The 15,982-nt window shown below is 46.4% G+C and overlaps 1 protein-coding gene across 1 annotated transcript in view; it reads right to left on the bottom strand.

Annotated features, from left to right (window-relative positions):
• Positions 1–15,982, bottom strand: part of NTRK2 (neurotrophic receptor tyrosine kinase 2) — a 323,213-nt gene that overhangs the window by 21,753 nt on the left and 285,478 nt on the right. The gene's annotated exons all lie outside the window — the stretch shown is intronic.

Raw genomic sequence — 15,982 nt, 5'->3', positions numbered from 1 at the left:
CAAAAACTTTTTTTGTTTTAATTTTGGGAACTTGATAGCTACACTTGCCAGGAGGATTACAAGGATGTTGGGCATATCAGGATAGCCATGGTGCTGAGCTGGGATAAAGAAAGATGAGGAAGAAGTAAAGGATATTAATGAGAAGAATCTTTAATTCTTATGATTTATGTCTTAATGGGCCGATAATGTTGGCTGTACCACAGCTAAAGATATTAGGATGATTTTAAGGATAGACTAAGGATAGACTCTTAAAAGGCCGTAGAAAAGAGCTTTTCCAGCTTCCTGATGGGGATGGTTCACAACTGAGAATAGTGAATGTCTAATAACCATTCTGATAGTCTTCTATAGGCTTGGGCAGTTGTAGAAGTTGGGTGATCAGAAGGGTGTTCAGTTAAAGAGGGGAAAAAAACAAAAGGCTAAAATGGACTTCATTTCTGGGTGGTCAACCCTGTCTATTGGACACATATAAATGTCTGGGTTTTCTTTCTTTCTTTTTTTTTTTTGAAGATTTTATTTATTTATTTGGCAGAGAGAGAGAGAAAAAGGTCACAAGTAGGCAGAGAGGCAGTCGGTGGGCGGGGGGGCGGGGAGCAGGCTCCCTGCTGAGCAGAAAGCCCAATGTGGGGCTCGATCCCAGGACCCTGGGATCATGACCTGAGCCAAAGGCAGAGGCTTAACCCACTGAGCCACCCAGGCACCCCTTAAATGGCTGGGTTTTCTTATGTGAACCATGAAGAGGGTCCCCTGGAGGCACTTAAGAAAAGCGTGTGGAAGATAGACTGAAAAGATCAGAATACGAGAGGGAAGAGTTTCTTTGGCTAAAAGAAAGGCAAGGCTGTTTGGAGTTTCAAGAAAAGGGACTGACAACTTCCACTACAGATGAGGGTCACTTTGGGGCAAACTTCCACGTGCTGGGGCTTCACTAAAATGACACTATGTGAGTCTGGATAACAGAACCATGGCAAGTAACACCGTGGTGGTATCATGTATAAATGAGGTGTTTCCAGTAGCAAATTCCTTCTCTTTCTGGAATGGATTCACCTTAAATCAAATTCTAAGAAATAAGAATGGTGGCAAGTGGGAGGTTTTCTCTGTGCAGCAGAGCCTGAGGACAAGTCTTCTATTTTCTCAGGAAGCTCCATGTGACGGACATCTTGCTCACAGGCTCCTTCCTGGAGCCTACAGGAAGTACTGGATCTCAGGAGAGTCTGACTAAAGAGAAGAATGGGGAATAGCTTTTCTACAGTTGCCTTTCCCCTGTTGCTCAAGGACGCCAGCAATGGGTGTTGGCTTCTCTGCCCTTCCCAGTCAAGCAGACACGGGCATCAGAGGGAGTCTAACAGAGTTTCGTACCTTAGCATCAACAGGCAGGCACTAGGCCATTATGTTTGAGGTACACAACGTGGGCAAGATGGAGGTGCTGTGTGGCAAGTTGGGAAACCACACAGGAGCTGGAGTAGAACAGACAGCCAGTGGTCCCAAAGACAGACAAAGTCAAGAGCATCTGAAGCAGTGCCTGACAGCTATGTGCCCCAAGAAGGGGATTAGGCAGCAAGACCCTTGTATCTTTCCTTTCTTTCTGCCATTCCATTAGGGCTGGATCCAAATTTCCCTGCCCACATTTTCAGACCCATCATTATCTAAGCAGCCTCAGTTTTCCTCGACCCCCTTCCCCAAATTGCTTTGTTGAGTATAGAATCAACCTCCATGTCAGGCTGATTTGGTGTCCCTTTGCTGACCACCCAACCCCCACCTTATGCCTAAAGTACCTCTTATTTGCCTCCTGCCCCAGGGGTGGCAGGCAGCTGGCCACCATGAACCCCCAGCTCACAGCACTGGAGCCTCTCCACACAGTCCTTTTTCTTGCACAGGGATTCTGCTTGATCTCCATTCTAGTTATCACTCTGGTTGCCTTACTTGTCCCTCAGGCTTCCAGAGATATGTGGATCTGTGCCTCTAAACACAAGCTCAGTCCTTGGGACCCTATCCCGCAGGATAAATATTTTTGTAGCCGATTCCTACTTGATAGGATTTGGGGACATCTATGTATAAAACTCCTCATTTCTGGGTCCATCCTCTTTAAGATGCTTTCTCTTGACCCCTAGCCTGGACTGGAGACTTCCTTGCATCTTAGACACTAGTTTTGCCCCTGGGTTACTTTCCTACGATTCACTGGACTTGCTCACCATAGTGTCCAAGCCTAAAACCTGGCACCTGGCTGCCCTACACCCACCCTGCCGGTGCTACTTCTTCTCTGTGAATCCTATACTAGGATCAATCACAGGTCCACATCTGATAGAAACTTCATCCTTAGTTGGCTTCCTGCAACTGTTTGAGCCTCTCCCTGTGCACACACTCTCACCTTTACAGCCAGATAGAGTCAGGGATACAGATAGATATGAGCTACTAATTGCTGGACTGAATGTGGACAAAGTCCCCGTGGATTCTACACGTGGGCAAAACTGGGCTCCCCAGCCTGGAAAGAGCCACATAGAAGAAGGGGGTTAATCAGTAGGGGCACTAGAAAATCAGTCAGATCACAAAGCACCAGCTGTCATCTGGCACACCCTGGGTAGGAGACAGGCTATTGTCTGGTACTCTCTCTCTCTCTCTCTCTCTCTCGACCTCTTCTCTACTCTGAATTTCTTTCTGTTTTCTCTTCCATATAATACCATGATTTTCATGACAGTTTTGGTATTTAAAGAACTGCCAATGATAGCAGTTGCTGACCTAGAATAGAGCCCTAGTTCTCTGACTCGGAATCCAGGGCTGGCTACCCTCCACCGCGTGGTTTCCCAGCAGGATCCTGTGTCCTCTCCTGGAAATCACACAGGGAGGGCAGAGTCTGGGGTCCCAGCGCAAGGTCTCTCTCCTTCAGCCAGGTGTGGTCAGGAGATAGGCTGACAGGGAAAGAGCTCTACTTCCCTGCTGCAAAGCTGAGCTTTAAATGACTTGCCTCTGGGCATCTGGTCTGCCCACTAGCCCACAGACACCTGGGGCAGAACTGCTATCTTGCTTTAGCTATTCCTCTGGCGAGACTCCCTAAAGCTTTCTTTGGCAAGGTTGCTGGAGTGAGAAACCAGGATGACGGGTCATTGCTGAGTCTCATCACGGCAATGTCTTTCACGCTGCATTAGTAAATTTTGAGTGCTTAATAAGTGACATAAATGGGAAGGGGTTTACATCTTTAGAAATGCTTTTTTTTTCCCAAGGTTAATATTTCATGCTAAATCTATTCACTCTTTTGACATTTTAATGACCTGTGTACAGCAGTCTCATATGTTCGCAATAATGTCCAAATTGAAAGAGTATGATGATCACTTCACTGCTCTTTGTTAAGTCAATTTTAAGCATCTTGTTCCATTTGGGACTTGTGTCCAATCAGATATTTTCCTTTTAAAACTCTGCCTCCCTTATTTTCCCAGGATTATAATATTTGGAAAGACAAGAAAGAAATTGTTGACTTTTCTGGGGATCTCAAGTGTCCATGTGTTTCTTGTCCCCTCTTAAAGTCTAATTACCTTTAGACAAGTGAATGTGATTTATTCAATTAAAAAACTCGACGAGTCTGGAATGGTTACCCTAAATTTGGACGTGGTCTCGAGTTTTTTGTTGTTGTTGTTGTTATTGGCTTGGTAAAGGGGGTAGGTCCCAGGGTTGGAAGCGTAACCAACACATGTTCCAGGCCACATGCTGGTTCTTTACATACATTAATTTAGTTAGTTTCTTGCAACTATCCAGCAAGTGAAGCTTTACAGTGCCTAAATCTCAGATGAAGAACCTGGGGACTCAGAGAGGATAAATGACCGTCCCAGTGTGTGGCCAAGTCAGTCCTGCAGTGCCTCACCCCTCAAGCCAGAATCAACTCCAATTTGCTGGGATTATCATCATGTTTTGGATTCAGTTCAGGACCTACAGAAGTCAAACGTGCTCTTTACTTGAGCACTTGGGATTCCAAGATTCATAAACTACTTCATGCAAAAAAAAAAAAAAAAAAAAAGTGGGAGCCAAAAAGGGTCTTTCCTTAAATTCCACCAAAACTGTAATTATTCTGGGGGGGGGGGAGCCCCGATAACAAAAGTATGTGTCATTCTTCTTAGAAATGTGGTCCTGTATAATGGGATTCTTTCTGAAGCCCAGCAGGCTTTTCTGCAGGGCATCCTGGCCTGAGACCCCCAATGGCCTGCCTTCCGATAGGAATCTAACTTTTCCAAGACTTGTCTGTTTCTGAGGACTCACATGGAGTTTATAATTCACTTTGCTATTTTTAAAATGGTCTAAGGATTACCCTCTAAAGCCCTGAGCACAATATGGCCATTTCTTAGGGAAAAGCCTACCCAACTCCAACTACCCAAAAGTTGGGGCAGATCCGTCCTTGCTGCCCATTAGTGACTCGTCTGGGTCTAATTTAGGCCACAACACACACCGAGCAGAAACTCTGTAATTCCATGTTCTCTTCAATGTTCAGCAGATTTTGTTCACTCAACAAATGTTAAATGCCAGTAATAACTAACACCTTCTCTCTCTAAATAAAGCACTATTTTGAGACAGCATATACATGACCATTCTGATTTCATCTTTTATTTAGAGAGCAGGAAAAAAAAAAGAAAGAAAAGAAAAGAAAAGAAAAAGCCACACACAGATTCTGTCGGCAGCGCCTGTATTTCAAAGTCTAAAAGTGGGTCATGGAGATGGGCTGGAGCCTAAGGGAGGCTGAAGAGCCTGGAAGCCCTGCGAGGACCCAGGGATTATAGTCATCAGAAGTATCTTCTGCAAGCCTTCAAGGCAGAGACAGAGCAGGAGGCTGGAAAGAGCACTGTTTAGAGACATACCACTGAGGGGCGGTCTGTGTTTGGCCACTGCTGTCACCAGTGCAGGTGACATTCAGGAGTCAGAGCAGAGGCTGCCTGAGAAACGTCTGTTGATTCACTTGATTCACTTAAACTATTCATTTGCTGAGCACATATTTCTCGGGGGCCTTCTCTGTAGGCCACATGGGGAAAGTCATGGAGAACGTGGCCCTGGCTCTCATGGAATTTGGCGGGGAAGATATTAAATCAAATAATCTCAAAAGAAATATCGAATTTCAGCACAATACATGCTGTGGGCAAGAGGTTCATGATGCAGAGAAATTCAAAACAGCTCAAAGGCCCTGACCCACTGCCCCTACGTAGGTCTTGGGGCCTGAAGGCTCCACGCTGTGCCTGGCGGCCACTTTTAGTGGCTGAAGGAAACAGACGCAGGGTGGTGGCTGTCTACCAACTTGTGTGGAAATCTTTCAAGTTTTGCAACCAGTGTTCTGGCTGAACACTGGCATTGCATAAGAGCTTATAATAGAGGGATTTGCTCTGGGCTGGAAGGCTGGTAAAAGGTTTCATGTAGGGGTAATATGTGAGCCAAGACCCAAAGAATAAGTAAGAATTAACTAGGTGAAGACAGAACTGATTTTGGGCGCCATGAGCGGAGAGCCTTCAAAGGCCCAGTGGCAGGAGGGAACAAAATGTGTTTGAGAAGCTTCAAGTCCAGCGTGACTACAGTGCATGAAGCAATGGCTGTGTAACAGGGGATGGGGGAGGGCGTTTCATATGAACCAGAACACACAGGATCGTGCAGGTCGGTGAAAGGATTTCACTTATTTCCTTATGAACAATGGGAAGCCATTGAAGATTTTCGGCCCAGAAAGGCATGGTCAGATCTGTGGTTTACAAAGCACCCTCAGGCTGCTGGGGGGCATCTGGAAGGCCGCTGTGTCCATTCCGTGAAGAGGCTGGTGGCTCAGACCAGGACTGGGGACAAAGGGGGAAAGAATCTATTGCTTCTTGGTTGCTGAATTGCTTAATGACGGCCATTTGCTGAGCTAGGACACACTTGAGTAGGCCTGGGACGTGTTGGGGTTGGGAGCCAAGAGAGAGACTCTTGGAAGACAAGGAGGCTGAGTGTGTTGTCACGGGGAAGCCACTCTAGGATCCCGCAGGAAACCAGGGTGCAGGGGAAGGTTCTAGACTGGAGGTATGCATTTGTGACTTAGGTCTGCACCAGTGGCTGCTGACCCCTGGACCGGGAGGAGGCAGGCTGGGGAAGAGCAGGGCACTAGGTGGGGCCTTAAGAAATTCTAGCAGTTAATGGTCATCAGCCCTGTGAAGGGGGGTAAGAAAGCATGACGGGAAGGGACAGGGAAGACCAGGCCTAGGTCAAAAAAGCCAAGGAAAGAGAGCACTTCAAGAAAGAGGCAGTAGACAATTGTCAAATGAAATGAAGACTGAAAATGCCCATTGGTTTGATCACCACAGAGATTTCCCCGAGGGGTTCGTGAGGGTAGCTGTGTTTTCCATCCAACTCTTCACTTTGAACCAATTACGGGCTCACAAGTGATTGTATGGTACAGAGCGTTCCCCCATAACATCACCCTGCTTCCCCCAGGGGTAAATATCTCACACAGCCATCATGTCACAGCCAGGACCCTGACACTGGCACGGGCCGGATGACTCTACTGTGGACCTCCGTCAGATAACTGTAAGATGAGATGAGGCAACGGGATCAGAAGTCAAATCGGAGTGGGTGGGAAAGAAGAGATAGAGGCCATGGAGACAGTAAACACTGTATTCTGCTCGGCCCTAGGCACCATGTCAGGTACTGGGTGTGGAGTGGGGAGCCCTGCGGAAACCTTCACAGCCACAGGATTGGGACAAGAAACAAGGGCAATAGGAAGCTGAGGGTAGGAATCTCTCTCTGGCAGTGGGCACCAACAGGAGAGGCCTCAGTGGGCCTGGGAGCAGGATCTCTAGTGGAAAGTCCTTGGGAACACCCCTCTGGCAGTGGCCGAAGGAAGCTCACCCAGGCTGTTCCTTCAGGACAGATTTTCTGGGCAGTCTGTCATCCCAGGGTCTCTCAGATTTTACAAACTGGTAAGAGCAGAGGATCCTTCCACACCTGAGTCTCAGACATTTTATAGTTATTTCATTTTCTAATGGAACATTAGAAGGCACTTTAGCTGGTGGGTTTGAGGGAAGAATTCCTAACAAGCCCATTTCACAGATGAACACACTGGACCCGAGGCTCCAGGGGAACTCACATCACCCAACCACGTAGGGCAAAGTCCTCCCCGGGTCTCAGAATTCTGGTTTTTGACGTTTCTATTCCATTGCCTCTCAGAGTACCTTACTTCGCAGGCTGCTCTGGGTCTCCAGAAACAGATTCTTTTGAGTCATGCAATTAATTAGCCACTGCTTTATGAAAGTTTGATCATTTTCTTCTTCCTGATATCACCCGAGTTGGCCATCCCCAGATATCCAAAACTCAAAAATATCATGGGATATTCTGTCCTCATCTCATTCTAACTGATGGATGGCCAAGAAACAGAAAAATAATTAAGTATTAGAAACCTTGAGGGTAGATTTGACTACCGTCGCACATTCCAACTCCTGCTCCACTAGGGTCATTCCTGAAGCTCTGTTTTCAAAAGGAAGGCCAAGGAGAGTGGGTCAAAGGAGGAGAAGCAGGTGGAAGCTGGCGGCAGGACCCGGGTCCCCACGGGGCTGGGGCTCGTTTGGGCTCATTCAGATAGGTGCGCAGGGAGGTTCCTCTCGTCCGCCTCACTCCATCTCCACGGGAAGACAGAGAGCCCAGCACTGGCTGCTCCTGTGGGAGAAGCTGTAAGAAAACTCTGGTCCTGCATACTAATTGGCCTACTTTAATGACTCTTCATCCTCCGACTGCAACAGAAATCCCCTCTTCCGAAATCGCCTGCTCCTAGCGGAGGAGGCTCGCTGCCATGGCAACCAAGCCTTCCAATGCTGGGAAAACTCACCACAGAGATGTGGGGAGAAAAATTCCACTGGTGCATTTCCAAAGAAGAAGGGCTTCAAGGGGAGGGAGAGGGGGAGAGCAAGGGATTTGGGGAATGATGTGGCTGGGGAAGGGGACCCTCCCTGGCTGAGGGCAGGGGGAACACGACACAAAAACGTGCTTGCAGACCCAAGAGCCCTCGGAGAGTGGACTGCTGGAGCCTGGCACTGGGAGATGCATCCACATATGCTAAGGCTCGTGTCACCTCATTCACGGGGTGCCCCGCACCGAGAGGGAGGCCAGGAACAGGTCCACAAAGGTCTGTCTGCCCCGAGTCAGTGACATGCAGTACCAAGGCCGAGTGTGCTCTCATCCACGTGTGGACCTGGTCACTGGGGTCTCCCATTAGTGCTCTGACTCTGCTAGAAAATCATGTTTGAGACACAATTATATCTTCTTTGAAAAGAGAGAAGACATGGCCAACACAAGGTGTGTGCCTCCCTACCGAGCTTCTGCAGGAGAGCAAGTTTTCACTGAGATGTGTTTGCTCGGACACTGCTGCTGGGGACAGACACTGGGGACATACACCGGGCCAACAGCACTTGGTGCCTCCATGTCCTCTTTAGTGGGATGCCAAAGCAGCAGATGGGGTGTTTGGGGGATCCTCTCTAATTCTGGGGCACCCCTTGGCATTGTCAGAAGGCTGTCCCCTCTGAAGTGCTCTAATTCACCCCCCTCTGTTGTTGGGAGCGCCCCCCCTTCAGAGCCCTTTTCTTCCTATTTCTAAAGCAAGGCAGTGCCTTTTGCGTCCTGAGCCCAGAGCCTCGTTTCTGAAACACCCCAGTGTTAAGTAACTGGCACACATTAACGTCAAAAAGGGGTGTTTAGTTCCCCAAACCAAAGCAAACACACACACAAATGTTCTCTTTGGGACCAACGTGGAGAGAGAGTTTCTAAAGGCCGACCACAAGCTGATTGTGTTTCTGACAGCCCCCTTCTCTCAAAGGAATGAGCAAAGCCTGCCATGCCTTTATCTGGGCCTGACAACTCCCAGAAGCAAGCCAGGACGGGGAGCTCGCCTCCGATCCAAGTCAGGAAAGCCCGAGAGCAGGAGGCGGCGGGCGCTTGGAGGAGGCGGCCTCCCAAACCACAGAGCACCGGGAGGCCCTTCGTTCCCAGTTCCCAGTCCAGCAAACGACACCGAGGAAAGCCTTATTGGGTCGCATTTAAATAAGATACACCCGGTCACACTCACCTTTGTCCCTCTGATGTCACTTTGGACACAAAGACTTTGTAACATGCTTGACTCCCAAGCCCCGGCTTTTCAATGTGCCATTAGACGAATCTTTCATTCATTTCTTTTCAACCAGTATTTCTTGAACAAACTCTGTGAGCTGCTGGGGTGGAAGGCAAAAGTGACCCCCCACCTGTCCTTCCTGAAGAGAGTGTTTGGAGAGAATGGCCCTCTCTTACATTTGCAGACGACACTCAGTTCCCAAAGCGCTTCACACGCACCGTCTAATTTAATCCTGTGCCCAGTCTGGCAGGACGGCAATAAAGTTTGTGCCTCCCAGCAAGGAACGGGGGGCAGGGGGCCGTTGACAAAGGATGCCAGCAATGTTTGGGGGTGTTATCCTGGCTCTTCCCAACTCACTTTGCACCTAGGAAATTTAGGTGCTAAAACTATATGTTCTCTGGGGACCGGGGCACAAGATGGCACTGGGTATGAATCTCCCTCAGGAGATTAAATAAGTTCGCCATCAAAGAAATCTTTGAAAGTGAGGACACTTTATTCAGAAAGAAAACTGGCTTTGCTTTCAAAGAAGACTGCAGAGGAGACATTTCAAAGCAATGGCTTAATGAGGTAGAAAAGACACTGGCCAAAGAGTTAGGAGGTTGAGAGCCTGGTGCTATCCTGTGGCTTTCAGAAAACGAGGAAATCGGGCCAGATTATTTCTAACCTGCAGGTCAAAAATTCTGCATGTTTTACCACGCAGGTTTGCCATCATACGTGTCGTGAGGAAGTTCCTGAAAAAGATCCAATCAAATGCGGTTTTAGAAGTTTATACAATGAGTTATTACAGATGGGTGTCTTTATTTAATCGCCAAGACTGATTGAATGTCAAGAGCTAAACAGCACTTTCAAGGGCTTGTTATTTTGAGGTCTCCTCTCACACATACTCTAACCTTGACAATAGATTATAAGGATGGAAAACAGAATGTCTGGGACAAAACAGACATTCCACAAATATTTGCTTCATAAATGAATGAAGATGTGGATGGATAAATGAATGCAAAGCGGGTGACTTTACAGAACAAGGGAAAAGGATTTTGTAGGAGCGGAGAGGAGAAGTCAAAAGAAGGTCCTTCTGAGAAGCATATCAAGGTGTCTCCTGCCAAAAACAAAAGCCATATAACCAAGAAACCAAATATTGTGTCAGAGGGAGGCAACGAGGGGTGGGCAGGTACCTCTGTACAAGAGGTTAATTTTACCTTACCTTAATTTTACAGCTTGAGTCCTGCTACTTTTTCCTTAAGGTAAGACTGGTGACTTGTTATAGCTAAGGAGCCACAAAGCCTGTTTTCTGATCCTAGATATCTGCACTGGGAAACTGAGATTCTTCCTGTACTAGCTCCAAGAGAGCAAAGTTCCATGTGGATCCAAGCATCAGACTCAAATCTAGACTCCCAGCATAGATTAAACAGATCCACCATTTCAGGTCATCTTATGTGGTCAAATAAGCCACTTGGGGGTACCCTCAACCCCTCAGCATCTTGGCCTGTGGGCTGCTCACTGATGGTGTCTCCAAGGTTCTGCCAACCCTGTCTGGTGTGCAGGTACATATTTAAGAAATACATGCCTTCTAGAAAACTCTCGCCTGTGGAGCCCTGGGCCCCAGTCATGAAGGTCCGTCTGTGGTGCCCCCTGTACCTCTGTTTGCCGGGGCTATGTTTCCTGGGGGAAATGTGATCTTGTTGCTTCTGGATCTTATCAACTTCTGACCATCCCTGAAGCTAAAGCTTAGCCTTCTTAGTAGCACTCTATGAAACCCCCAACACAGGGGAGCATCTGACATTTGCTCTTTCAGATGAAACCACTTCTCAGGTTAAACTCTAGTGCTGTTATCACCTTACGGATATTCTTTTTCTTTCCCACTAGGTTAAAAACCCTTCTAGATTATAATCATTATAAACATATTACAATATATAAATTTATCAAAGTAACACGCCGTGTACCTTAAACTTACACAATGTTACCTGTCACATGCGTGGGATAAAGAGGAAAACAAATACCTCCTTGTAGAGTGGGAACAGTATTTGGTACACATCTGTACCCCCACAGTGCCCAGTAGGGGCTGAATAAGCATTTGTTGATTGATGGCTAATAAATACATCACAGTGATTTTTCTAAGGAAGTCACTGCAGTATTTAAGGAGTCATGAGAAATTCACAGCTTTGAAGTGTAGACAAATAGTTAAGCATTACATGCAGACCAAAATCATTTAAAACATAAAATGGAAGTTCAGAAGCTTCACCATTAGAATTCTTGTTGTAAAAATAACTTAAAATGTGTATTTGCTGCATCCTAACTGTCATTTAGTAGTGGTGAGCACAGCCATCAAGAAGAATTTATGTGAAGAGAAAAGTGGGAGCAGAATTATTTGCTCACAGGGGCCATTGCTTAGTTAATGCTTCTGCTCCGAAAAATAACTTTTACCCTGCTTGACTTGATGTTACTGATTTTTCATTCTTAATGCTTCACAGCCCTTTGATTCCTCAAAAATGAATCATGAGCTTTGAATGTGAGGCCAAGAGGGAGGGATGTAAAGAAAAGAGAAAAGGCGGGAGTTTAAGTGTTAGGAGAAAGAAAATACGTACTCTCCAATTTCTCCAAGGACTGAGCAAGAAACAAATCTCTGCTCAGAGTGAACAATGCTACTTGCATTGTCCTAACTTAAAAAAAGAAAATGGGGTGGGGCTTCTTCTCTATTTAATGAAACTGTTTTGCAGTCCATGCGCTGAGTCATCTAAAGGTAGTCCCCGGATCCTTGCCGCTTTCACATAAACTGGTTATTGACCAGATATTGATGAGAGCCCAAGCAATTTATAGCCTGGGGTTTAATTAACATAAAACTGCAGTAATGCCCTTCCAGCAGCGTGCAGGGCTAGAAGGCTGAACTTCCTAATCATTTTTTTTCACCCTGAATACAAAATTAGAGCAATTTGGGGGTCTCGAATCCTCACACTTTCATATCAGAAGATTTCAAATCTATGATCTCATATACAGCAGAAAGTGCTCACTGATTTCAGATTCCCTTAGCCCAATATAAGCCCAATAGATGATCCTGTCTAACCTCCAGGATACTTCTGCAGGGTTTTGGGATATACCTAAGAATGCTCTGAGTAGAACAGTTCCATTAAAATCACCTCTCCAGGGTCGCCTGGGTGGCTCAGTTGGTTGGACAACTGCCTTCGGCTCAGGTCATTATCCCGGAATCCCGGGATCAAGTCCCACATCAGGCTCCCAGCTCCATGGGGAGTCTGCTTCTCCCTCTGACCTTCTCCTAGCTCATGCTCTCTCTCACTGTCTCTCTCTCAAATAAATAAATAAAATCTTTAAAAAATAAAAATAAAAAAAATCACCTTTCCGGACCTAGTGAATGCAAACAATGGGATCCCCAATTGTGGGCCCAAGTTCTCTCTCTCTTCCTCTCTCTCTATCCCTGTTTCTGTCTCTTGCTTGCTCTCTCCAACGATTTACCCAATAGTTTCAGTCGATCTAAAGGAATTAAGCCTGCCAACAAGCACGATGCATAGATGACCATGCAACTGACATGGCAAGTGGGAGAAATTCTGAGGGTAGCAAGAACAGTTGGCAGTGGTGACCAGAGCATCTCTCCCAAGAATTATTGTCACTGTCTCCACCGGGGAGGGCTCAAGAACTTTATAATTTGGCTGGAGGACTGCCTGTCAAATGGTAGTCATCTCTGGCCTTCAAAGAGCAACCAGATAATAACTGTAATTTAACCTGCTCCTGCCTTACAGACAGCAGCCACCTTTCCAGCTCTGGAGGATCAGGGGGGATGGTTCTGCAAAGAACACAGAGCGCATCTCTGTGTAATTAAAGCTCCAGCTGCATGGATCCGCTCATCAGAAATTCAAAGAGTCCAGGAGACTGGGTTCTCTCTGTCTTCCTCGCCCCTCCCACATCCTCTTCTGGTTTCCTCCTCTTTCCCACCCTTTCTGGCTGTATAACTCATCTCTCAAACTGCTGCAGAAAAACTGCAAAAACACTGAATAGTCCCACTTCCCAACTAAAGGGGGTGCTCCTCGAAAGCCTGTCCTATTCATCATGACAGAGAGCCTTAATAGACATTGGCGGAAGTAATGAACGTTCTCTTTGCCCCCCCGCGATTCTGGCAAAAATATCACTTCTACGTAAATGACTCCGTCTCCTTAAAATGTTCCACCGTATCTCAACAAATTCAAAGAGGGTAGATATTATTCTTTGGGAAGATACTCCCATAACATGTACCCAAATTTATACCAAACTATTCATCTAAAATTAATTGATTAATTAATGAGTTAGTTGCTTAGCCAAAAAGGCAGGCTACTCCCCGTTAGCTTTTTGGCAGAGGAACTGTGCAGAACTTGGGCTGTGCTGTGAATAACTCTGTAGGTTCAGATCTGGGCTTACAACACTGATTGATTATGTGACTACGCAGACCTTCACCTTTCCAGGAGGGGCCTGTGTACTCACTGACTCGTAGGGCAGTGTCTGTGAGTACGTAGCACTTACAAGATGCTCTGAGTGGTCCGTCCTCGGTAAGACTCAGTAAACATCAGTGACTTCAGTCAGCTGGTCATAGCTCTTCCAAACAGAGTTACAAATTACAGAGTTTTGGGGTGCTTGGGTGGCTCAGTCAGTTATGTGTCTGGCTTTGGCTCAGGTCATGATCTCAGGGTCCTGGGATCAAGCCCTGTGCCGGGCTCCCTGCTTATCGAGGAGTCTGCTTCTCCCTCTCCCTTTGCCTCTGTGCTCTCCCCCTGCTTGTGCGCTCATGTTCTCTCTCTTAAGTAAATAAATATATAAAACTTTTAAAAAAACATTACAGTGTTTCGAAAAGGGCAACTTCCCTTTGTTTCCATCATAGAAAAGGGACACTAAAATAACATCAAGAGTTCAGTTTATACCTGATTAGTAATTTCCTAGGTGCTTGGTTTATCTAAAAATAATATATCAGCAAAGGGCTTGGCTGTTTCTGCAAGAACCTTTGCGAGAACAGATAGGTGATTGTTTTTATCTCCTTTTCCTATGGAGAAAACTCCTTTCCTAGGGAGTTTTTACCTCCTTTTCCTCCTTATCCTATGGCATAAGTGTTTACCTCCTTTTCCTACAGGCACACAGTCTGTACTGGCGGCTTTTCTAAGGCCTGTCTCTGGCTGGCGGGCCAAAGCAGCCTCAGAGCCCAGTGGCAGCAGCTCTGCTCTCTTGGTTTCAGATACTCATACAGTTGAAAGCCTTCATAACCCATGTTCTTCCATCGGATCTCCAGCACAACCTGCTGAAAATGCAGCCAGAAGACAGCCGAAGATGAAGCGGAGAGGCTAAGAGGCTTTCCCTTGGCGATGCTCTGGGTTAGGGGCAAGAAGCCTGGAGCTTAGGTACCTTTCTTTCAACAAGCTCTTCCTAGTTTACATGTTGATTTTTGAACCACAGTTGATTTTTAAAAATCTGAATATGTGCTGTATACAGTCCCGGTGATTCTCAGCGAGGGGTCGACAGACCAGCACCAGGGGCTCTACCTGAGAACTTGGAAGTGGAGTACATCCCGGGACCCCACCCCAGCCCCACTGATTCAAAACACTGGGGGGTGTGGCCAGCCTTTTGTTCTACCAAGGCCCTCAGGGGACTCCCATGTACACCAAAGTTTGAGGACCACTGCCCTAGAACAAGGAGGCCTATAATAAGTTATCTCATTTAATCCTTGCAACAACTCCAAGATACATAATACTGTTAGCTCAGTCTTGGCTAGAGGAAACAAAGGCTTTAAAAGAACAGTCAACCTTTCTAGCATCATGTGGTCAGTAAGAAAAAACCTTATGTCTGCTAACTCCTGGGGCCCAGCCTCTAAGCCTACTGTCCCACTGCCTCTCAGCAAGTGTTAACCGGCAGAGAGTTTTACTAGCAAGGGTTTATTCATCCTGTCTATAATTCCTGCCCAGATCAGGCTAGTCCTTTACTTCACGATAGATTGCTACATTTAACATGATGGCGATTGTGGCCCTGTTCTCATCATACAATTTGGCAGATGGGCTGGTAAAATAATTAGCCCTTCACACTTGACAGTGGAAATCTGAGCTCTTCTAGAGGACAATCCTACGAATGCCCAATTCCAGTGGGATCCAGGCTCACACAGCTTTGGTCAATTTTTACACACTACTCCAAATTTTAAATTGGAGAGCACTTTGATCCCTGAGATCTCCAAATCATTGGTACTTCTTTTCAAAGGGAAGAAAGAAAGGTAACTGACCTCAATTTCCCTTAACTAGAATTGGCTCAGTGGTTCAAAGAGAGTTGTTTATAGTCAAACAATTAACATAATGGTGGTGGCCTGCATTCCCCTGATGGAAGTCTTGAAGGACAGCTGTCCTTCAAGATATTTTTCAAAGAACAACAGGTGCTCTGTGGTTTGGTCCTGGAATCTGTGGAGGCTGATCCCCGGATGGGGCCTGTGCATAATTGGTCACATATGTCATTTTATGCTGCTTCTCTCTATCAGTCTGACCTCGGGGTCGTTAAGTTTTCAAGCGATCATGGGAACAGAACTGATTATAAACTTAAAGGGCAGCGACTTGGCCCGAGATGCCGGTAAAGGGTGAGTAGGGAGTAATTTTTAAGACTAGAACCTCTGGGGGCGGTTAAGGGACCTTTTAATCTCAGCCCATACATCTGTGAAATGACCGCATTTCCAAGACTTAATTCAGAAGGGTCAGAAGAGGTATGTTTTCCCATTTCCCTACTCACCCAACCTCCGTGGCATGGATGAGGGGTAGGGAGGAGAATGAGACAGGAGAAAGGAAGAATCTACTGGGGATCTTAAAAGAAAATCTATATAATTTGCTCAACCCCTTGTTGTCTCTCCTCTCTGATAATCAGTTACGTATCATTACATTTTCTCTACATCTCTTTGTG

Source organism: Lutra lutra, chromosome 13, assembly GCF_902655055.1.
Source record: "Lutra lutra chromosome 13, mLutLut1.2, whole genome shotgun sequence".
Taxonomy (NCBI): Eukaryota; Metazoa; Chordata; class Mammalia; order Carnivora; family Mustelidae; genus Lutra; species Lutra lutra.
The sequence above is the reverse complement of the archived record's forward strand: the minus strand, read 5'-3'. Positions and strand labels throughout refer to the sequence as shown.